The sequence below is a fragment of the Phasianus colchicus genome, chromosome 6 (assembly GCF_987193195.1).
Source record: "Phasianus colchicus chromosome 6, bPhaCol1.hap1.1, whole genome shotgun sequence".
In the NCBI taxonomy this organism is placed as follows: Eukaryota; Metazoa; Chordata; class Aves; order Galliformes; family Phasianidae; genus Phasianus; species Phasianus colchicus.
In genome coordinates this window covers 42,195,923-42,219,481 of record NC_143441.1, presented here as the reverse complement: position 1 = coordinate 42,219,481, position 23,559 = coordinate 42,195,923, and the positions used below count along the sequence as shown (strand labels likewise).

Sequence of the window (23,559 nt, the reverse complement as noted above, 5' to 3'; positions counted from 1 at the left end):
TGTGCCACTCTGAGCCTTCTTTATTGTCACTCGTCTGGAAGATCATCTGCTCACTGATCAGTGTGATCAGAGTCACTTTTGCCACCCTCGCATGTCAGTATGTATACACTCATCTAAACTCAGTCTGTCTTCGAAGGGATTAGAGCTCCAGCTTCTGCTTAGCTTTTTACTTTTTTTATCATTATTTTTGATTTTTATTGTCATGTAGAGATAAGAGGTTGTCTGTACCACTCAGAATTGTTCAGCAGCCTGCAGAGATCACGAAGACTGTCCTCTCTCTTGGAAGATATAAATTTCTTAAAAAGTCAGTATAGAAAGGAACCTTTATTTATTTTTCGAAAAGACAAGTGTTGAACTGAGGATTGTGTGAAGGAGGAGAGGCAGACAACATTAAGCAACAAAATAAGCAACAAACTCCATACAGATGACTTGCAAGGAAAACAAAGGCAAACACACTAAGAGCTAGAGACAGTTCGAAAAGAAGAGACCTCCTTGCTAATACTGAGCCAGTTTTAGATATTTTTATTACCTTGTCTGACATCTTTCCTCTGTAGGACTGCTAATGTAGCAATAACAATGTTTTAGGATCCTTTGATTTGATCGTAACATTGTTGTTTGAAAGAGAAGGGCAATCAAACAAAGACATTCTCAGTTATATTAATATAACTGTTCTCCTTGTCAAATAATCTTAGTTAAGCCAGCTAAATGATTTCACAGTTATGTATTGGCTCTTTGATAAAAACAGAGAAAGTCTGCTTCCTAAAATTAATGCGTCTAGCAATCAATATATTTGGCTGAAGCCAGGCAAATTGCCATCAGGTACTGTATAAATTCTTCTCCCAAGAAGGTCTCCGAATTGTGGTGTGTAGTTTTCAGGTGGTAATCTCCAGAGGCTGCTAATCATGCTGTATCATAGGCACATAGGCATCCTCAGGCCGACTGCAAGACTTGTTCACAAGACTTACAGAAAAAGCAGAGACACAGGGGTGGCAAAAACACAAGCAGTCAGAAGCAGTTTTATGGTATTTAGTAGAGCTGCACCGAAAGGAGGGGAGGCAGAGCTGATGAATGGGTAAGAAATGCAAGTTGCTGACACCTGAAAGTGAAGACTGCCAGTTGACTCTGAGTCATACTGCATTTCCTTTTCCTGTACCATGGCCTACACACTGTAACAGGAACAAGGCACCCCAGTATCTTCCTCAGAAAAACAGTTATGTTGAGGAGAAACAGCATGCACTGGATCCTGGATGCTGGCATACAAACCTTCCTGACATTTAAGTCTTGTTCTGCACCTAACTCAAGAAACAGATGTAGCGCAGTCTCTTCAGCCAAGGGTCTGCCCCGGCATCAAGTCATTCAGATTGATGTATGGGACTTTCTGAGCCCCTGTCAGTATAACTATGTTATTGACAGTCTGAGAAAAATGATAAATTATGTCATTTGAAGAACAAAATAAGTTTTACTTTTTCTCTTTTTTTTTTCTTTTTAGCATAATTTTGCCAAAGTTTAAAACAAAATAAGTAAAAAAGTTTGATTGATCCATTGTAAAGTAAAGGGTTAATAAATTATATGTCATTATATGATAGGTAATCAAGAATCATAGAGCTACTTTTTGAATCACTGTAAGTATTATTTTAAACAGATTGCTGAACTATTGGTTTCAAATACAATAAGAATACCAATGTAAATCATAGAAATTGTTTTGTAATTATGAATTTGACTAATATTCCCAAATCAGTTAGCAGAGCACAATACAAGTACCAAGACAAATAAGGTAGTTAAAGAAAGGAAGAGAGTAAAAGCAACATGAAACACATGAAGTCTAATATTAAAAGCAATTAGAAAGACCAAGTATATGAATTTCTCATTTCTTATGAAAGAAAAAGCCTTAAGTATGCAAGAAAAAAAAAATACAAAACCTCCAAATTTCTGTTTGCTAAATTTCAGTTACTTCTGGAAGAATCAGTTACAGTGCCCTTTCTCATGCATTGCTATAATAATGTCAAATGAATTCAATGGGATAACTATTACAATATGGCACTATCAGGAATGAGTCAGTGCAGAACTAGTGAATCCTGACTAGTCTGCAACCAACATCAAGGAAATGCCACAGGCAGGTCAGCTGCAAATTCGTTCTGAAGTATCTGGCAGTGTGGTTTTGACCAAGACAGAAGTCCCTAAGTATTGTAAAGATATTTTCTTATGTGAAAAGACAAAAATTACCCTGTGGTAAGAGTAGTCTAGCAGCAGCACCAGTAGAAAAAAATGCAATTCCCTGAAAAAAACCCACCCCACCCCAGTCTGAACATTAAATTTTAGGGAGATAAGCTTTCATCTTTTTGCTTGTTACAGGAAAAAGAGTGTGTTAAAGAAAGAAAGAAAGAAAGAAAGAAAGAAAGAAAGAAAGAAAGAAAGAAAGAAAGAAAGAAAGAAAGAAAGAAAGAAAAGGTGGAAAAAGAGAATAGACAATTTTAAAATTATGTAAAAATAATCAAGTAGATGTGCTTCCAGGCTTGTACTCTCAGCTAAGAATGATTTTACATCCAGATTACAAAGACACTGACAATAGGGCTTAACAATGACAGTGCATGCATAACCCTAACCATGGCAGTTTGACTGGCATTTCAGTATTACTGTATGCAACTGAGAGCCTTCCAATCAGCCAGAACAGTGGGATCCACTGAGGAATCGTGATCAAGTAGCTATTAGGCCAAGTGGTATTGTCAGAATTTCTCAATTTATGCAGCTTCTTTCAGATATCTGAGTCCTGAAGCTTCCAAATATCTAAAGGGTTCAATATCGAATAGAACATGTATTTAAGGAAAATTGTCCCCCAAATTACTATGCTATTGTCATTTGTTCTTTTCCAGATCACTTAAAGGGTAAAGTGGAGACTATTTTTAAAATTCAATATGAAAAAAATTACAACTGAAGTTTCTTTAGAAAAAAAAGTTCATTTAACCAGCTGCATCTCTCTTTTGTACTGTGCTCGGATGTTAACTTGAATTACAGCTTCCATCTTTCTCATGCATTTTTGTTGTCTGTCATTTGCGTTTTGGGAAACTTAGCACAGTTTTAGATTTGAACTGATTTATACTCCTTTGGCCAAGCCTGAGGCCTTCCAAACTCTTCTGGAAAAATACCACATTCACAATCACTCTGGCAAGGTTCTGCTTGGATTCTTTTCAAGTAACACAAAAGCTGTACAGCATGTTATTTAATACCTTATCCTTTTCTCACTGAAGTCTGCTGCAGAGCTCCAATTGACTTTGCTAGGAGCAAAAAAAGAACCCCAAATGCCAAACTGATTTGGCTACTGCTTTAATAAGGGGATTTTGCAGCATGTGGTATAATCAGTCTTTGTACAAGCTCAGCACTGGGAAAACTATGCACCCTGACAATCTGCTTTTCCCATGATCTGCTGGCCAATTCTTGCCTGCCAGTGCATCCAGGAAGAAGTCTACACTCAATTTGTCTGCCTGCAGTACTGCAAGTGCTTAGGACCACAGAGAGGTAATGACTCTTGGATCCCAGAAAAGCAAGTGTCTAACGTGAGAGTAAGTGAGCACTCTAAACACAAGATTTTGCATTTCTTATCTGGGAACACATGTAGAAGCTTGTTATGATCTTTTGCTCAAATATTAAGGGAAAAGAACTGAGCAGTTTTACAACTCAGATTAAAATTGCATTCTACAAGCTGCAGCTGCACTGAGAGTCATAAGCTCCTCATGTAGAAAGGAACTATATTTTGCCATAAAGGCAAAAAGAGGAGGAGCACCACTTGCAGTGATAAGTATTGCATTGCAGCATTGTGGTCATGAAAGATATGCCATCAGTAACAGAAATCTTGTCTGTAGAAGGTATTATATCATTTGTCTTGTTTTCCTTATTAACTTCATGCAAATATGAAATCAGAAACTGCTGATCCAGAGCCACAAGGGCACATCACTTTCCCAAATGTGTAATAAAACCCACTTTAATTAATTTTATTTTCCATCTTTAAAGACAGAATGAAGAAGTTAGAAAAATGTGGGTACCTCCAGTTAAAGAGGCATTTACATGTGTTCAGGGAGCAATGAAACCTGATAATCATTACTTTGGTGAGCCTGAATCAGCCATAAGCTGTGCTATGCTTGCTCATATGTAACTGCAAGCTGTATTAACTAGGCGCAGTGGGGAACAGTGACAGCTACAAGTAGTGCTGACTGGGAGGGAGCAACGGAAAACTGTGGATTTGGGATCCACTTACCACATTTTAAAGTAACTACTCTTCAGTGAAGACACCATCTTCAGGCTGTTCTTCCCTTTAGTGAGATTCACTTTACCTCTCCTTCAGAGAAAGCAGAAATGGGTTTTTAGGGACTGTTTTGTTCTATTAACAAACAAAATGATAAGGAAATGTCACAAGAGAGTAAGTGAATATCCACAGGCTCTGTTGCTGCCAGGATGCCAGTCACAAATTGCAAGAAGTGTGATACTGTTGGTAATCATGTAGAGACAGTCAGGGGAACAGTAAAACAAAGTGACAGTGCTTAGAAGAGGAAATATAGAAAGGGGACTCATGGGGAAAAAAAATAATTAACAATTCTTAAATACCTATTAGTAAGGGACTTTACTGCTGGTTAATATTTGAAGTTGCAGATTCACATGGCTGTTGACTGACATTTATATATACACAATATAAACATTTCATTAATGAATTTGACTCATTAGTCGCAATGAAAGTGACTCAGTAGTCACATACATCATTTCAAAATGAGAAAAATATTACAAAAGGAATCATTAGCTTCATTCTTGAAGTGATGTTATAGTTTTCTTTTATTATTTTCTTTTATTATTGAGAACTTAATGCTTCAGTCTCTTCAGCTACTTCTAAGTCTTGATCTCCAAGCAGAACAGCATAAAGTGTAGCTACGGTGGTTTTGCATAGAACTGAAGCTATATTATTATTTGGTCCATCTCTTAGATCAACTGAATAAGATAAAATGGAAGAAAAAAGAGAAGATTGGAAGGAATAGCTCTGGTTGTTTAGTCGTGTGGTTTGAATGTAACACTATTTGTTCACTAATTACCAGTTTAAAAGCGAGTGTAAGTAGATAAAAAGTGATTGGGCTTATTGATTTTCACACTGAGGCATAGTGGGAAGAGGGAGCAGTTAAATTCCCTAATTCAATAAGAATCAACATTTCTTGTATGGAACAAATTTAATTATTGAAATAATTAAATAAATCAGGAAGATAACAGATAGCAGTAGATGCCGACTTCAAGAGAATTTATAGCTGTGAGTGAAAATGTCCAGGTCTGTGTCTCTGTTTTAATAAAGTCAGTGTTACTGAGTGTTTTTGTCCACCTTTGAATGGTGCCTTTCAAAAATATCTCTAAATACAAGTAGATTATCACACACCTAAAACACTAGAAAATGTGAAGTTAAAAGGAGGATACTCAAAGAAAGGTCTGAACAGTCACTGTGTGCTAGGCTGTATAGCAAGTTCCTATGATAAGTTTCCCACCCTTATTCTTGTGACGTTTCCTAGGGATTTCACTGGAAATATATGTGAAGCAAGACTGACTATGTGTAAGAATTGCAAAGTATGTCGTGTAGTAATTAGAAACAATATTTTCTATCTCCCCATATGCAGATATAATATTTTAGCATATTCTGAACAGGACTGCATTTGGCAATGCACATAGCCTGTTTGAAATGTCTCAACAAGTCTCCAGTACAGAGACTGAGAGATGATAAAAATCTCCCACAAAATTATTTATCTGTACTGCACAGACTGAAGAAAGCTTTGTCCTTTTTATTTGGGACAGTTTAATCAGATGTCTTTGAATATGCTGGGTAGAATAAAGTAAGCTTAATAAACATGCACTGGCTGAAAACTTCTTTGTAATAGCTCAATATTTGTTTTCCTTTCTTTTCTTAATGCCTTTGAAAGAAACCATTTGAAGCTCTATGGTGTCTGAACTTCTCCTGCACTGAAGTGCATATAGAGATGAGAAGAAAAGCCAAGCTGACTATTGTGATCATGCTTTTCTTTTTGGTTTGAGAGATAAGGCTCCACAGAAATCTGCCTTGTGGTACTGAATTTAAGAAGATGAGCAAGGCAATGGCTTGAAACTTCAGGCTTTCAATAATGCTCCTATATTTATATGAAGATACAATAATAGTAAGGAAAAAGCCTCTGCCCCAGTAAAAAATGGAGGAACTAATCCTCCACCACAGAGTACAATGGGAGTTTTGTTATTTACTTCAGTGGAATCAGAACATAGTATAGAGGATAGCATCGTCAGTTAGGCACACACAGAAACGAAGGTTAAAAAGACACTCATCATCAGTGCCCCCAATACTCATATACTGGGATTTGTTAGTTTTTATAGCACTTTTCTCTTTGTCTCCACAGTTTAAAAAAACAGGCTATGTTGTTTTGTTTTTGTTTTTTTTTGTTATTTATTTTTCAAATGAATCAATCTCTGATTTTCTTATGTTTAGTATGTCATTCCTGAGAACTGTTTCACCAAGGCAGATAGCTTTACCTGGATTAAAAAATCGCGTAACATATATAGATGCATATTTATGCACTGCGTATCTACACATACAGTTTTATTGTTATGTATTTCTATATCTATACATAAATTACATGCTGGAAGTGAAATTGATTTATATGTTTTAGCTGACATTTAAGTTTTCTAGTGTATGATACAATCACAGTCACCCTTATGTAAAAAAATACTCTAATAACATGCTACTTTTCACATCTAAATGACTATTTTAACAATTTAATCATTCATAAAATATGTAACCAGACAATAATTCAGTTTCTTTTCTACAATGTTTGAATGACTTTGGTCATAATGAGGAAAGGAAAACTGTCTAGAAAGGATTAATCTGCAAAACACAATAGTTCAACCTCCTTTACAAAGGATTTTTCAGTCTTGTCTGTGTGCCATGTTAATAATTCAACCTAAGAAAATTAACCAACACAATTTTACTAAACAGTAGATAATTTAAAAATAATCTCTATGAGCATTCTTAACATTCATAACTTTCTGTTATAACCACGAGTCATTCTTTTGCAGTTTAATATTTCTTTGCAAAATTATGAAAGGAGCATAATTAATAAGAAAATACAAAGTGACTGTATGTTATTTCTGTATTTTTTCATGAGGCTGCTTTTCTTTAGCTTAAGATCTTAAGATTTTTTACTTGAAGATGCATTTCCTGAAATATAGACAATGCCATTTAAAGAAAAGAAAAAAAAAACATTGTAACAGAAAAAGTAGTTGAGCTCTGGAGCTGTGAGCTTTGAGAGTTTCTGACTCTGTGTGCTTTGATAGTTTGAGAGGCATTGTTTTAGATGATCTCCAAAGATCCTAGCCAACCTTGGCCATTCTGTGATGTTAAAAATGTGTGGCTTATTCCAGAACCCAACTCCCAAATGGTTGTTGTATATACAAGAAAATAAAATAAGCATTCCCTTGTATGACCTGCAAGAGCATATAACCTTTTGTTTTGCTTAAAGGAGACATAAGAAAGTTGTTACAGTGGTTGTGAATAAACCACATGTATTGTATACAGAACTAATGCAAATAAGAACTGGACTTATAATTTTGAAATGTGAACAAAATGAGAGTGAATTCTACTTGTTACTGACAGATTTCTTATCGGATTGAAGTTGCTTTCCATAACCTGTTCAAGTCTTGTCTCTTCATGAACCATGCAAATGTAGTTTGACTTCTGTGCACCAGATCCCAGTATCCACAAGGCAAACAACACACCACCCTATAAACAATCATCTCATTACAATAGGTTATTATCAGAGGAGAACGGTATAAGAATATATCTATGCTACAATCTGAAGGTTTGACATACAAAGAACAGTTCTTAATTCTGGGTTTGTTTGCAGAATCACATGCAGGCACAGATTTTATCTCAGTTAAGAAGACAATTTCTGTTAAATTAGCCAGACCACGCAAAAACAGAAGTTATGCTTCTTTTATGTTCAGTGTGGAACTACAAATAGTATCTGAATTGTGACAGAATTAAAGCAGTATGGACAGACACTTAGTCTCACACAGGTTTATCTGATAAAAAGTAAGCATTTTCTTGTTAACAACTCAGAATAAACAAACTGAACTCTTATCAACTAAATACTCATGCAGTATGTGTTTTAATCTTGGACACTAATATTTACTTATTCTACTTATTACTTATTTTACTGCCAAACTCCATTCAATTTGTGGAATGCAGACACAATCCAGAGCTGCCCAAGAGGATGAAGAGTAGGGATAAGAGGTCTGAGCTGTATCTTCTGGGTTACACAGTTATCATCAATCAGCTCAAACAGGCTTCCTCAAGCTACCATCATGTTTTGGATTAACGTGCTCTGCATCAAAATCTATGGATTGGAACAAGTTGCCCAGGGAAGTGATGGAGTCACCGTGCCTTCTTGATGAAGCACTTACAAACATAGTTTAGTGGGCATGGTGGTGATGAATAAGATTACCTTAGAGGTCTTTTCTGGCCACAATGAATCTATGATTCTATGATTTCTCTGCTGTTGATTTTCAGGACTGAGGGCACAGTCAGACCTCCCTGTCCCTGCCCACCCCTCAGGTTATCTGCACCCTGGCCCAGGACCCTATTTCAGGCCATCAGCCCCTGCTGCCATGAGGCCACAGAATGGCTGATCTCCAGCTCCCCACAGCCCTGTCTTGTCTACCAATGGGTCTCACCCAGCCTGGCCCACCCAGAGGCCTACATCCCAGAGTAGTCTCAACTCATTCATGTCCTCAATGCTTGGGGTGTCCCAGTGCCCACAACAACCCTGTTCCTGGCTGGGGGTGGGACAGGACCTGACTGCCCTGGAGGTCTCTGAAACTTGTTAAATAGCAATGCAAACACGTTTCTCTCCCTGCTCATTAACTGCTACCTTCTTGTTATTCTTTATTTGTGGCCAGCAAAGATACATGGCATTATTTCTTCATCATGCCTGGATGACAAGCTATAAAAGAACAAACATTCTCATTTAATAAAAAGAGAAAAACAAATAGTAAATATGTCCTTCTTGCATACGAATACTGGTTTTTGGCATACAACTTTTCACTGCTTTCATGGAGAATGACCTAACAGTCACGTAAATAGAAAGCCACTGTGAAAATAAGGTAAAAGAAGTACAAGGACGAATAACCTATGTCTGAAACTGAACAATGTCTGACGTACAAACAGCAGCTCCCCAAGGCCAGCCCCTCGCCTGCAGGTGACTGCTGCTGTTTTGTAAGACAAGCTTGTACACGACATATTGAGCACACCACTGCAGGTTTTCAAGCCTTGCCTATGCTGACAGAATTGCTTTCTGTACCTACTATGAAAGAAAGTATATTTTGACTGACAAAATGTATAAGAGGTTCAGTAAGCAAGAAATGTCCTTTACCTCCATCCTCACTGACATTTTACAGACAGAAGTTTTGGAAAAAGCCTCCTTTTTAAAAAGGAATATCCAGTGAGTATTTACAGTGTTTACTAAGTTACTAACTTTATTTTATAATATTTATAATGACTCTACAGAAAACACTCATATTTTCAGCAAGGCAAATATGTCTGATGGTGCACAGAATTTATTATCACTGAAAATGATCAAGAAATTCCAACCTGAAAGAAGCATTCAGGCAAGAATTCAGTTTTAGACATGTTTCTAGTATCCTCTAGTGGAAATAGGTAGCAATAACACTTATTTACTGAAATGAAAGATAGTAAAGATGTATTTTGGTATGTTTTATGTTTTCATATGAAGCTAAAATTAAAATTGAATTAAAAGATCTTAGAAGTCTTTTACAAGAAAAAAAAACAGCAAAAAAACTAGACAACAAAATAGTGGCTTATTTTGTTTCAGCTTTCTCAAGAAATCAAGAAAAAAAAAACAATAAATATGAATTCTTTCCAACTAATTGGAGAGAAATATTCTCAAAGATATACATTTTCATTATTTTATTTCAATATCATATATATCTTTATTTCTATTTTGTAAGAATTGGAAGCATGTTATTAATCTGTTATTAATCTAATCTGTTTATTAGATTACCTAATGGTATTCATTGCAATTGTTTTTCAGATGAATCAGTACTATCCCTTGGAAACACAGGCTAAAATTAGAGAATGTCAAGGGAAGGGATTTTTATTAAGATGAAAATTATTGAAGAATTAGCTTCAACTATCATTGTTCAGCAAAATCTTTTCTTCTTCAGGACAATATCATAAATAGATGATTAAAGCTAACTAAACTCTTGGCAGTTAAGAGCTAACTGAAACTTTAAACATATTGCTTATTGTCACTGAGTCAGGAACAATGTGTTATATTTATGATGAACAACAAATATCTGAAATTCTTAAAATCCAATTTAAGACTAATTAGAGTGAAGGAAATAATTTTGTTTTGATTTGAGATCATAATGCTTCCAGCAATCATTGTTATATTCATTACATTGGGAAACGTATAACTATCTGATCATAAGTCACTGACGAAAAGAAAAAACAAAAACAAAAACAAAAAACATGCATTTTACTTATATTCACATATTTCAGCTTCATAGTGGGCAATCATTTTAACTGAAAGAATAACTTTCATGCAATCGGTTGTCAGTTTTCAGGGCAAGATTTCAAATAAACTGAAGATAACAGTTTTGGTGTTATGACCACACCTATGTACTGTTGGTCAGAATGTCCCTCCTTCTCTTACCTGAGAAATAGTGAAGAAAGTCACCATCAAGATTTTCTAAAGATGTTTGTAAGATGGCAGAAATGACTGGAGAGCTCACTACTGTTGCATAGTTTGGCTGATTTCTCAATAGTAGATATACTAAAATAACTACTTTTAAGATATAATGTACTGTTTTTTTTCTGGCTTAGTGAGCAGAGCCAGTTCTTCCAGGAATTTAATGTAAGAGATTATTCTTTTATGCCATTGCCTCAAAGCTTGCTGAGGAACAAGTCCAAACAAGTCCTTGACCAGAAATGCTTTGTCTGGAGAACAGTGATGACAAGTCCTGGGCAAGGGTTGAGAAATTTTTTGTCTGAGGGACACAGATGGACAGGGGCAGCGGCAACGAGAGAGAGATAAGTTACAGATTAATGGCCAGGAAGCAATCGTTCGTGTGGGCTTGTCTCCAGGAAGATGGCCATCTCAGAAGTTGCTGCACATGACTTTTACCCAAGTGCCCAGGAATGCCACGATGGCAGAAGAAGAATAAAAAGAGAACCTACAGCCATGAGGTTTAGGGTTTCTGGCAACAGATTCTCCATGAAAAAGGGGTATTTCTGACATGAGAAGCCTCACGTCCTGCCCCTCTCCCTCCTGGACCTACTCTGTCACTGCACCTTCTTGCTGCCTAAGGCCGGCCATGCTGCTGTTGCTCTCCCCCAAAAGGTTTCTGACAACGGATTCCTCACAACGTGATGCCTGCATGCTGAAGAAGAAGAACAAAGATGTCTGCCATCAGATCCCTCACTACGGAATACCTGCATACTGATGGACTCTCCCGGGCTTGCTACCTGAGTCCTACTGCTTCCTCACGGACTTAGCCTGTGGCTTCTTCCTGCTACCTGCTTGCTGCCCAAGGACGGCCACACTGCTGCTGCTCTCCCCCTGCATTTTTCCCTCAGGCCATCAGAACAGCGTGCAACAGGACCGCTGCTGGATCCTGGTGGTGACTATCTCTGATTTACGCAATTCTTGCTTCTTGCCTATCTTTTCTATCTCCCGCCTTCCCCTCCCCATCAACCCTAATTCAGTCGCCCTTCTTCCCTTCCCCATCTCCCTGGTTAGGATTTATAATAAACTGGTCAGACCAACATTTGAACCATTGTTTCTTAATTAAAAAACCTCCTCTCCCCCCTGTAAGCTGGAGCAAGATACCTAACAAGCATCAGGATAGGTTTCAGGACAGTAGTCGTACTCTAGGAATGAGATATTAGATCAGCTGAAATACATTCTTAAATTCACCCTAACAGAGAAATGCCCATCAGCATATATTCACCACCATGTCAGTGTCTAACAGTTTATAGTGCAAGATCTAAGAGAGCAGAGATCAATCCTACAGGCTCACCTAATCCATTTGAAGGTCAGTAGAAAAGGGGAAATGCACTGAAGATTTACTTTATGCTATTAAATACAGTTCTGTGAAAGAAATATTGTGACAGAAAATAAAGAAGTAGATGAGTGATTAAGTTCTTTCAGCGCTGGTCAGCAAAACTGCATTAACATGAACAGCTATATTTGAATTAGTAAAAATCAAGTATGCAGAATTCCAGGGAGCCTTGGAGTTCCTAGAAAAGGTACAACTGTTAATTCATTCAGTCGAGCTCAAGTCATTTAATCTTGGTTATGAGTTCATAACCATAGAAGGTACATGCCTGGAAAATTAAATGAAGGAGATACATTATCTGTGGAAGGGCTTGTAAAGACCTCAGCAGAACTAACTCACTGAAACCTATGAGTACAAATATTTGGAAAGGCATATCATTTTCAGTTAAAAGATAAGCAAGGCAAAGCAAGTCAGGAGAGGGAGATCACAGGTGTGTAGCTCTATAGTATGAAGACTCCTGTAGAATCATTAGACAGATAACTATGGTCCATTAATTATTTTAGACTACAGAAGGGAAACAGAGTGCAATTTCCCAGGCAGATATCAGAATTCATTGGGTCATAGGAGAGAATACACGGATTAAGAACAACAAAGAATGGGAGCTCAAAAAGTGGAGCAAAATATATTGCAGTAACAACCAACTAATACATCTCTATTTCACAATTTAGCACCTTTGATGTTCTTTAAAGTGTTGGGAGAGCAGATTAGATTAGCCTTCTGGGTGCATCTGTCTTGTGTGACCGACACATAGGAAGTGACTAATCCAACTCATATTGTTTTTTTTTCTCCATGAGTGCTGATAAACTCTCCATTAGGACTGAAAGCCCCTCTAGGCTCTGTCAGTCTTGTTGCTATTTAATCCTAAATGAAGTATGTCTTATCAATTCATTCCATGCCATGACCCTGGTCAAGGTTAGATGAGGGTCTAGCTCAAAAAGAGCAAGAGGTAATAAGAAGCATTATTTTTCCTTGACTAAGAAAGCAGTGAAGTGCACAGTGGTAACAATCCTTTACGGCAAATATATTCCACAAGATGTGTTCTATTTACTCATTAAGAGAATATTTACTTTTTTTCAGTAACATTTTTAAATTACATGAGGCTTTTTCTTTCCTATACTTTTTAAAGATGAGATTAAAGTAAGGATTTTATGTTTTTTAGTAAATCCTGTTTATGGGAAATCTATTTAAATTAATGCCACTCATTTTTCAAAAGTCTTTTAGTGTCAAAGAAGAAAGTAAGTCACATGACAAAATTATTCTGCATGCTATTATCAGTGAAGATGAGCCAGCTCTCCTACTGTTTGTTAATGCATCTGTCTAGTGAAGAAGGAAAAAAAGAGAAAAAGAAAGTCCTTATTCTGGGGAACTTATCAGATCACAATAGTTGTTTTGTGTGGGTTTTGATTTTTTTTTTTCCTTTTTTTTAAGAATAAAAATTTATTCTTGGGAAATGTGTAACAATACTCCAGCCCCATTTATGCTTTCCCATCTGGCAATCAGTCTAATTCTTCTCTATATGTGCACTGTACTTCCTGATTAATCAGCTATTGAGTCCAAAAAAAGCCCCACCAACTTTAACTGGGGTAAATTAATACATCATCCATGAAGTATTACAAGGCCAGCAAACTGTCAGATTGTTGCACCTTTGAGAATACTGTTACTTTCTACTACGCGCTTTATTTTGTAGATTTCTAAGCTTAATTGTCACTTGAAAACTATGGGATTGTGACCAAATTTGGCAACAGGATTTCATCAGAGGTACCGACTTTGTGCTCAACTATCTTGTACAAATTTGTTGACTTGTGTAACAAAAACAAAGCAAAACAAAACAAAAAAAGTTGTTTCATTCAAAGCCAAGATAAGTTTCTCTCAATCATTCTATGTATCTAAAGATAAAGCCTTGCAAAGGGATGGTGCAACAGATGGCTACAATCAACAGAGAAGACAGACAAATCATGAATAGATAGACATAGGAAAGAAATAATATATGTTCATACACAAAACATGGTCTTCTAACCTCATTTTCCATCTTCAGATTTGTTTTGATTAAAAAATAAATTACAGGTGTATAAGATTCCTGTTAGTCTCAGGGATAACTGAACGTGTCTATCACTCAGTAATAGAAGAGTAAAAATCAACATCTGCAGCCCTGTCTGGAAGCAGACTGAGCATAGTCAGGGTTCCACAGTATAATCACTAGCCACAAAAGAGGGTTGACACATGGCCCTCAACACTGTTACACCAACATATGTTTCTATTATAATGAATGTCAAGCCCATTTAGAAAAAATATTACATCTATCAAAATTGAATGGCCAGCTGAAATCTTGGAAATGGCCTTTGGGATAGATTTTGACCATTAATTTTACTGGTAAAATATGTACGTATGTTAAATAGATTGAGTGATTTATCCAGTGTGAATGTCAGCAGTTATCCTATTTTCTCCCTTACTCAAGACTGGAATTGAAAATGGAAATATGTGAGGCTGGAAGCACTGAAGCTGTACTATAAGATCACAAGAGAAAACATACTACAAATTTTTTGCATGGCATTGCACAATGTCAAGTAATCCAAGCAGTCGGCAAATACTACTTTTTATACAATCACTCTCTAGATACAAATAAACCTCTCTGAAATTATTCATTCTAACGTTCTGATCATCTGATCTTCTCTGTGATAATTATAATAATCATAGTTACAGATTAGTTTCATAGACTTCAATAGTGGTTAATGCTTAAGCTGAGCAGGTGCCCAAGTGTTTTTCTTGTACCATTATAATGGTATTCTCCCCCTTGCTCCCAGTCTTCCTTTGGCCTGGCCTTTACACCCAAAGCCCTAATCAGGACTGGTAACACAGTCACGCCAAATACTGAGTCAGTCATTTTAACCCATAAATAGTAACCACCCTGAAAGTTCCTTGAGGTCTAATCTTAATAACAAGACTATATGTGATCTCCCCAGTTCCTTCTAAATATTGTGAAGGTTGAGTGACAATAGTCTTCAGGTGGATTATGTGGAACATTTACCAAAGGTGGCTTAGTGAAAGGTCCACCCCTTGAGAGACAGTAATCCTCCAGGGTGGAATGTGTTGGATAATCCATTCCATGATTGTTCCCTAAGCAATATAGGACCTGAAAACTTTAGATTGTTAGCAAATACCAGGAAAGCCTGATATGCTAACTGTAAGAAATAAACAACATGGAATGTACAGCAGAGTGGAGGTCCTATGGCGAAACATTGTGCAGGGATGGGGATTTGGTGATATTTTTGGAACTAACAAACTATTCTGTTTCCAGAGATAGTCCTAAGAAAGCAGTTACCACTTTTTGGACAAAAATATTCTCTGAATAGACATTTCAAAACAAAAGTATGCTTGACTAGAGTCATTTAAGCTCCACCTCAAAGTAAGAAAATGGTATATAAAAGGGTAAAGGTAGAAGGATCTGGGGGGAAGATAGCTTTGCAGATAAGTCAGAAGGATTCCATGGCTACTGGTGCCAATTGGCAGGCTGAACCTCCCTTCCTCCCCCACAGGGATTTATACTGAGCAGACTTGTACACGTGATTATACCAAGTGCTTCCCCTGGGAAACTTAGAAATCATTATAGAGTTGTTCCATGACTTAACGTGCTTATGGATGGCCATATTATTCATGTTCTTCACAAATAAAAAATGAGTGCCACTCAGTCATACTCAGTTCTTTGAAAGAGAGTTTAGTTAGGCACATTAATATCTATGCGTTCTTTGTTATCCACAGGCATTAAAGACAAAACCACTTCTACTTATGATTCAAGTCTGGAAAACCCATGCTTGTTCAGTCACTGTGCAATTTCCAATAGTTCCACTGTGCAACTATTACACACAGTTAACACTTTTTCCCACATCTCACTCATCGTATACACTGATAAAAATGGCACTTCACTGCCCAGACCAGAAAGAAGTGTAACACCTGAAGTCTTACAGAGATATCAATGTAAAGTCTAATTTTTGATAGCTATAATATTTTAGAGGAAGATGTAGGCTATGTTTAGGATTTACTTTTTCCTGAAAATTGACATTTAGAAGAATCTTCTCATCTAAGATGTCTTTCATCTTAAAAATTACAAAAATGTCTACTTTCTAGATTTAGCTCTTAAAAAAATTTCTATTTACTTAGCTTTGAAAAGTTTCTGAGTGACTGACCCCACGAGCCAAGAAGTGAGAAGGGATGCTAGGATAAAGTAAAAAAAAAAAAATGCTACCTGTCACCTTACCCTCAAATAGTAAAAAACATCAGTCTTATCTCATTTCTACCCAAAAGGTCAACTACATTCAGGATGCTAACTGTGTAATCAGCACTCTCTGACATTTAAAAGTAGTAGATAATGACCTAATTGTTATACTCTTCATAATGAAATCACGGAAAAGCAATAGTTGAAAAATGATTACAACCAAGCTTTGCTGAACCACTGAAGGTACAATATTCGGCATATTGAGAGATTAAAGCCTTGTGCAATCAGTGCCTAGAGATCACATGTCATTTCACATCAATTGGCATGATGAATCTTTTACATAACGTGAATCACAGTCTAATTGTGACTTTGATTGCATCTACTGTTGTTCTGATCACACAACTCCAGCACATAGAGGTGGAGAGGGAGTTAAGCTATTGTATAGAACTAAAGGAAGGCAGAAAAGCTGTGTAGCATGAAATGAAAGTGACTACTCACAGGATATGTACATATGCACAGGATTTGCAAGATTTGTTGAGCAATTTAACATCAACATATGTCATACATATATATTGACATTATCAGGAATGGAAATTAGAGACCATCTCTTCCACAAATAGAAATACATAATTTCTGAAATCAGCAGCCTACTGCCAAGATACTCAGAGTGGAAGCCTTGTTGCCAGTGAAGACACATTTAGACTACAAACTCTCCATTAGCAGCAATTCAGGCAGAATGCAACTAACTCAGAACTCTCACAACAGCTGGCAGAAAGAAATGGTCCAATATGCTTCAAAGATATTTCTAAAGATCAGGTTCAGTCATGGATTCATCATAAATCATATTTCAAAACAAGGAAATTGATTCTTTATGGAAAGTGTACCACTTCTATTACCACAATAGCTGAGATACACAAAATTTGTAATGCATTTATTCCCAGAACCTAATAGAACTATTGTCTTCACTTTGCAAGTGTAACATAGAATACCAGCTAATTAAGGAACTTGTCCTAGATACTAGAGGAAATTGACAGAATAGCAAATAATTTCATTCAGATGGTTAGATAGCAATGTACCACTCTAATTGCTGGATATGTTGTGGTCTGTAGCCCCTACTTGCTTGTTGGTGAACTATTTGGATGCAAGTGATTACTAAATTCATTACAAAACCATTCTATTTCTCAGTCTTGGAGGAAGTCTGATCATTGTAACTGAAAAGGAGATAATTCAGATTTTACATAGGATGCTTCACATCCAAAATAATTTTGAAATCCTTGAATGACAGTCTACATATAGTAGATGCAAATTTGTTATGGTAAGTACTGATCAGCTCAACGTCATAGTCCTTAATGCATGGAAAATATTGGAGAGAGTTTTGCTCTCACAATCACTGTAGCTTATAGCTTGTTGTCTTTATTAAGAATTTGCCTAAATGCGTGGAACACCAAAATCTACAGAAGCCAGATTAGGGAGTGACAAGATATTATAGGGGAACAAATCTGCATAAAGTGAGGAAGAGGCATGCCATAGAGACATGATTATGCAGGCTTACTGAAGAGGACACAAATGTGCAGTTGGAAGTAGTAACAACTGCCATAACTGTCCTCCCCAACCTTAAATTACTTCTTCAAAAATACAGAAAACTCAGTTAAACTTCCTTTGCAAAAGAGAGAACTTGACTGAAAATTATTTTTAAAAATCAATTTATTGAAGAAACCTCCATCTTAAACTCATACCCTATCTTCCTTTCAGAGAAATTGAAAAGTATCAAAATGACGTTTCAGATTTTATTATCAATAGTAATATCCAAGAAAGCATCCTCCATCTCACAAGAGCATTCATGACACTGAATTTTGCCATTGTCTTATTGGTCTGCATAACTGCATTATATCCATAGGTCACACCAAAAGTAATGCCTCCTATTTATTTCCATGGAAACTACAACAGATACAAAGAGCACAATAGCACTATTTGATGAAGCAAATTCTCAGCTACAAGGCAATATTTTTCAATATAGTTATTGCCCATAGCTATGCATTTTCACCAGTGATGAACAAGAGCCTGCATGCTCTGCTTGTAAAATCCTCATGGCCATCTATAACATAACACGTCTTTCACATCACTGTCAATACTTCTGAAACACATCACCCACCACATCACTGCACTAGTATCCACTGTTTGGTCTTCATAAACCTTCAGTAAACATCAGTGAATGTGAATGGGTGCCATTTTTTCCACATGGAGAAATTCAGTTTCACACCTTTGCTTCATATGCACTTGCACATCAGACACCATTCTGTCACAGTTCCTCTGCTGCCATCTGTTGCATGGGAACAAAATGTAACAGAATATTATCAGGAAAATTTAATCTTGACTGTCATACCACCAACATCTGCCATTAACTTTGTGGGCCAATATAATAAAATAGGAGGCATTACTTCCAGAGAAGCCAACAACAACAGGAATTTTTTTTAATCTCTCATTAGTTTTCCATAAGATAACCCTTTTTTTTTTTTTCTTTTTTCTTTTCTTTTTTTTTTTTTTTTAAGAATTGTTACAGCTAAAGACAAAGAAATAACTTCAAGCTGATCTTATGTGTAGGCATTTGGTTGTGGGTGTATGTAACTTCAGCTTAATTTTAGATAGATGAACATGTAAAGTAATTGAAATGTTTCTAAATAACAGATGGAATGAAATCAATGGAAATAAATCCAAGACAAAGGTTGACATGTCAGCTGGTATAAATCATAACTCCAATGACAGAACTGCACTATGTTTACCTCTGCTAGACAAATGTTAAAAGGATACTGAAAATAAAACTTAAATCAAAAATTTGCTATGCCAGCAAAATCTTCTCTTATAAAGGTAATCACTTTTTTTTGTAAGCTATAAATGTTTCTGGGGCTGGTATTTGTTCTAAATGTACTTGTTTTGTTTGTTTGTTTATTTGCTTGTTTGTTTTTTTAAAGAAGAAACTCTAATCTAGGATGTATTTGGCAGATGCCTTTACCAGTTATCTTTGATGTACAGACAGTCAACCATATTTCTTTGCACATTATATCTTCTGACCTACTACTGTATATAATTTCATGTAAGTTATCTAAATGTGAGTACGGAACTACCATTGCTCCTTGAGTACCTGCCGTTTGCTAGCATGAAGTTAGAACTAGTTTGTCCCAGTAATCTGTCACTACAGTGCACATTGATGTTTACTTAACAACTATTTGGAAAGAAAAACTTATATGGAACTATATTTCATTGCTTAGAATCCAAATATTTAACAGGTAGACTATACAAAAGCTTACATATGACTATTTCTGAACTCTTTTTGTGTGTTATTTTAACTAAAGTTAGAAGTTGATTACATCAAGGTCTCCCTTGTTAGTTATTTTGGTAGAAGGACTTGTCAAAACACAAGAAAAAGCATATAAAATTTAATCACAGGACTGTGGGAATAAGAAAAGTATAGTTTGTCCATTTATGCAGAGGAAAGAAAAAAAAAACCTCAAACTCAGTGATAAGAATTCCTCTTTATTGGTATCACAAATCTCAAGCACAAACCTGTTTACTGTGCTTTAGAGATAAGAAAGGAGTATGGTTAAAGTAAAAAAAAAAAAAAAAACATTGCTGGTAATGTGTATTCCATCAAGTCAAGAGCATTTTTTCTAGATAATTTAAACATGATTTTTTTTATCCTCCTGTCTTGTAAGGACTCAGTATCACGATGAGAACTGTAAGTACAGTCTTTTATCAGGAACAGAATAGGCTAATAAGCAGCATAAAAATATAGGTCTGCCAAAAGTAATGGTCTTAACTTCTGGATTTTAAAAAAGCTCAGATTTCCCTAAGGCAGTCTCCACTTTCCTCCTATTAATGAAAAGCTTCAATACAGAAGATTCAAGGAAGCATACAAATATATCCTACATAGCTTTATATTACAGGAAAATCATTTCCACAGAAGAAATTGAGTTTTACTTGTAAATGTCCTTTGACTTGGCTGGTAGTGAAGGAAGATTCAAACCTCTTGCTGTAAACAAATAGCATTCATTAATTAGTTTCAAAACAGCAATACAAAAAAAGTTGCAAACACAAGTTAGTGGCTCATGAGATGTTCTGGTAACAAATCATAAAACTAGACACATCCTGAACCATTATTTGCATAAAAACTGGTGAACTTCTGTGAGGTAGACAGACATGCCTACCTGCACATCAGTGTAGTGACAGACTCATTACTGCAAACAGCATTAAATTAAATAATGACATAAAAAGTAACATGATAACTCAAACTATAACACATCAATAAGCTGATTACTTCAGCAAAACCCTGCACAGGGTTCTATGTGCCATTGTGCATGCATTTAAAGTACTACACATGTGTAAGTTACTCAGATACTACATTAAATTCAATAAACTAAACATGAATCATTGGGCACGTTAAATGAATTGCAACCCATAATCATCTAAGTAGCAATAAGGCATTCATTTAAACTGACCTAGATGGATTGTGTACAGGATTGTTAAATAAAATGAGAATACAAGTTGCAGGTTACACTTCTTGCAATTCTTTTCTGGTTGAAGGGATTTTTTTAAGTCAGTAACTGAAACTGTGCAAATATCTAACCTTTTGGGACCTCCTTCACTAGACAATGGTTTATTGGTGCAGTCTGTATGCATATGAAATCATAAATAATGTATTTGTGTGAAATCCTCTGAAATCCTGTACTTCTGAATAGTACGGAATAGAACTCAGAGCAGTACTGATTATGAGTGTACAAAATAGCCACCTGAGCCAGGTATCTCCAGAATTTCAATATTTAAATGAAGGGGAAACATTTGTTTGTACTTATTAAAAAATGCTCAGCAGTTACTTGGATATGCTTTACTATCTTATTCAGGATGATTTCGTGGTTCAGAGAGAAAGACACTACTCTTTCACTCATAAGATTTATGGAGAATTCATCCCACTAAAAGTGAAAGACTGCTCTTTATGTGAGTCATTCTAGTCTCCATGTATAATCAGTCGAAACATAGTTACTATAGGCTCTGAAGTATAAGATAGAATTCTTCTCACTTCAAAATAGACATTTTTAATACATCAGTTGGATTGAATCCTAAAAAAAACCTCATCTCAACAATGAATATAAAGGGAGCTTCAGCAATAGCTGTCAATGCTACATATGTTTAAGGAAGATGAGGTGAGTTTATTCCTAAAATCTAGTCTTGGCTTTGCTGATAACCTGCTGGAAGTCTAAGTGCTCTAAAAAAAAATAATCAAGAATCCTATTTCAGACTTCATTACTCCATTGATGACATCTATTAGGCAATATCTGTACCTTTCTGACATCTATATCCATTCATGGTGACTCACAACTTTAATCTTTTGGTACATGTGTTCTGCCTCCCAGCCCATCTGTTTTGTATGTTTACTGCATAGTCTTCAAAGCAATTGTCACTTTTTGTGTCAGCGTGTAGCATACCTGAGCCTCAGAATCAGAAGAACCTCCTAGCACATCAGTCATACAGGTAGTTAATAATGAATTGTAATTTATCATTGGCATCATCTGAGGTTAGAGGTAATGTGAATAGGCAGTGGGAGTTTGTATATCCTTCTGTGCTGATTTAAGCCAGAAAGCACATCTTCACACTGTAAAAAAATAAAACAAAATAAAATAAAGGAAAAAATTCAATGACTCACTGCTCCATTACTAGAAATCTTTCTGCTATTAATAGCTTAAAATACAAATATAAGCATATCCTTAATTAATACCAGATAAAATTATAAAGAAATGTTCTTTAGGAAGGTATTTGAAAAGGTTACTGAAAACAAGAGTGATGGCAAAAAAAATGTTGTATCTATAATGTTACTGTTGAACATTTAAGACAAGAATAACTTTGAATATTTAAATGCTGAATATTTTAATGCTCTATGAATTATGTTTTAACAGAAGCCAGCCATGGTAATAAGCTATGTGTCATTGCATGACGTCAGTCAAGTTTTGTGCCTATGAAGGAAAATGAAGCAATGTTACACAATGAAAATGAAATAAGGAGTATTATAAAGTCATTACAATATGTCATACTTTCATCAAATTGGACAAGATTTCATGAGCTTAACTCATTCTGTATCCCTCCTACTAGCGTGCAAGGAATAAGTACTTTTTTGTCTAAGTTCTGAAGCACAGCTTGGCAAAAACTTGATTACCAGATAACATTCATTTCAGTCAACAGTAAAACATTTTTTAAACAAAGTAAATTACATGCTACAGGTCTCCAAAATAGCCTGTACTATAGCCATCCCTCATGTCAGGATACACTTCTGAACTAAACTCTGTGAAATTAGATTGGACTTGCCCAAGCCAGAGAGTTTAAAGCTACCTTGGGTGTCCTTTCATTACAATACAGTCATTCTGACTGGTAAAGCTCACAGATTAAGACATCTAAATTTATTTGTTTACACACAAGCTAAGCTCCCATTATCATCAGTAGAGATCTAATTGGATACACTTAGTGAACCTTAAAGATCTATTCAGTGAACTCTAAATTATACACTTATGATTATTTTAGACTATCCATAGAATTGTTTCCAGCTTAATATGTGCAAAACAGTCTTAAGACCTTTAACTGAGTCAACTCTGATTTAATTTTTGTCCTACTATCCTCTTATCTAGGCTTGCAAACTACAGGCTGTAGGATACTAAGCATTACTCTGTAGTGATATTTTATTCCATTTATTTTATTGCAATATAGTGTGCAAGACAATCCATGTATGCTGTAGCTCTCCATTTTCATCTCATATTGGAAGCTTACACTTGAACCTCAGTTTATACACAGTTATTCTCAGTTTATACAATGAGAAAGACAAATCAAAAATGAGAAATGAAGATGTTCTTTCTTGATTGAAGGTTCACAGTCACAGTATTGCAGAATTGGAGAGGTTGGAAAGGACCTCTGTAGATCATCCAGCCCCACCTCACTGCAAAAACAATTTCCCTACAGTAGATTACACAGGAAAATATCCAGGAAGGTTTGGTGTATTTCCAGAGAAGGAGACTACACAACTTTCCTTGCTCTGTCATCCTCACAGTAAAGAAATTATTTCCCATGTTCAGATGGAACTTACTGTGTTCCAGCATTGCCCCTTGTCCTGTCGCTGGGCACCACTGGAAAGGTTAGTTTCCTGCAGGTTAGTTTCCTCTAGGTGAGATAGT

The 23,559-nt window shown here is 36.0% G+C and overlaps 1 long non-coding RNA gene across 3 annotated transcripts in view; it reads right to left on the bottom strand.

Moving 5' to 3' along the window:
• Positions 1 to 299: 299 nt before the first annotated feature.
• Positions 300 to 23,559, bottom strand: part of LOC116244378 (uncharacterized) — a 64,580-nt gene continuing 41,320 nt past the window's right edge. Inside the window, exons 3-5 of one of the 3 annotated variants that reach the window (XR_004170178.2) lie at positions 21,829 to 21,995; positions 4,250 to 4,330; positions 300 to 960 (exon numbers count right to left, since the gene is read on the bottom strand). This is a non-coding gene — a long non-coding RNA (uncharacterized LOC116244378). Of the gene's footprint in view, positions 961 to 4,249; positions 4,331 to 19,752; positions 20,379 to 21,828; positions 21,996 to 23,559 lie in introns of those variants that run through there. The other 2 variants (XR_004170177.2, XR_016467873.1) reach the window with 2 other exon arrangements.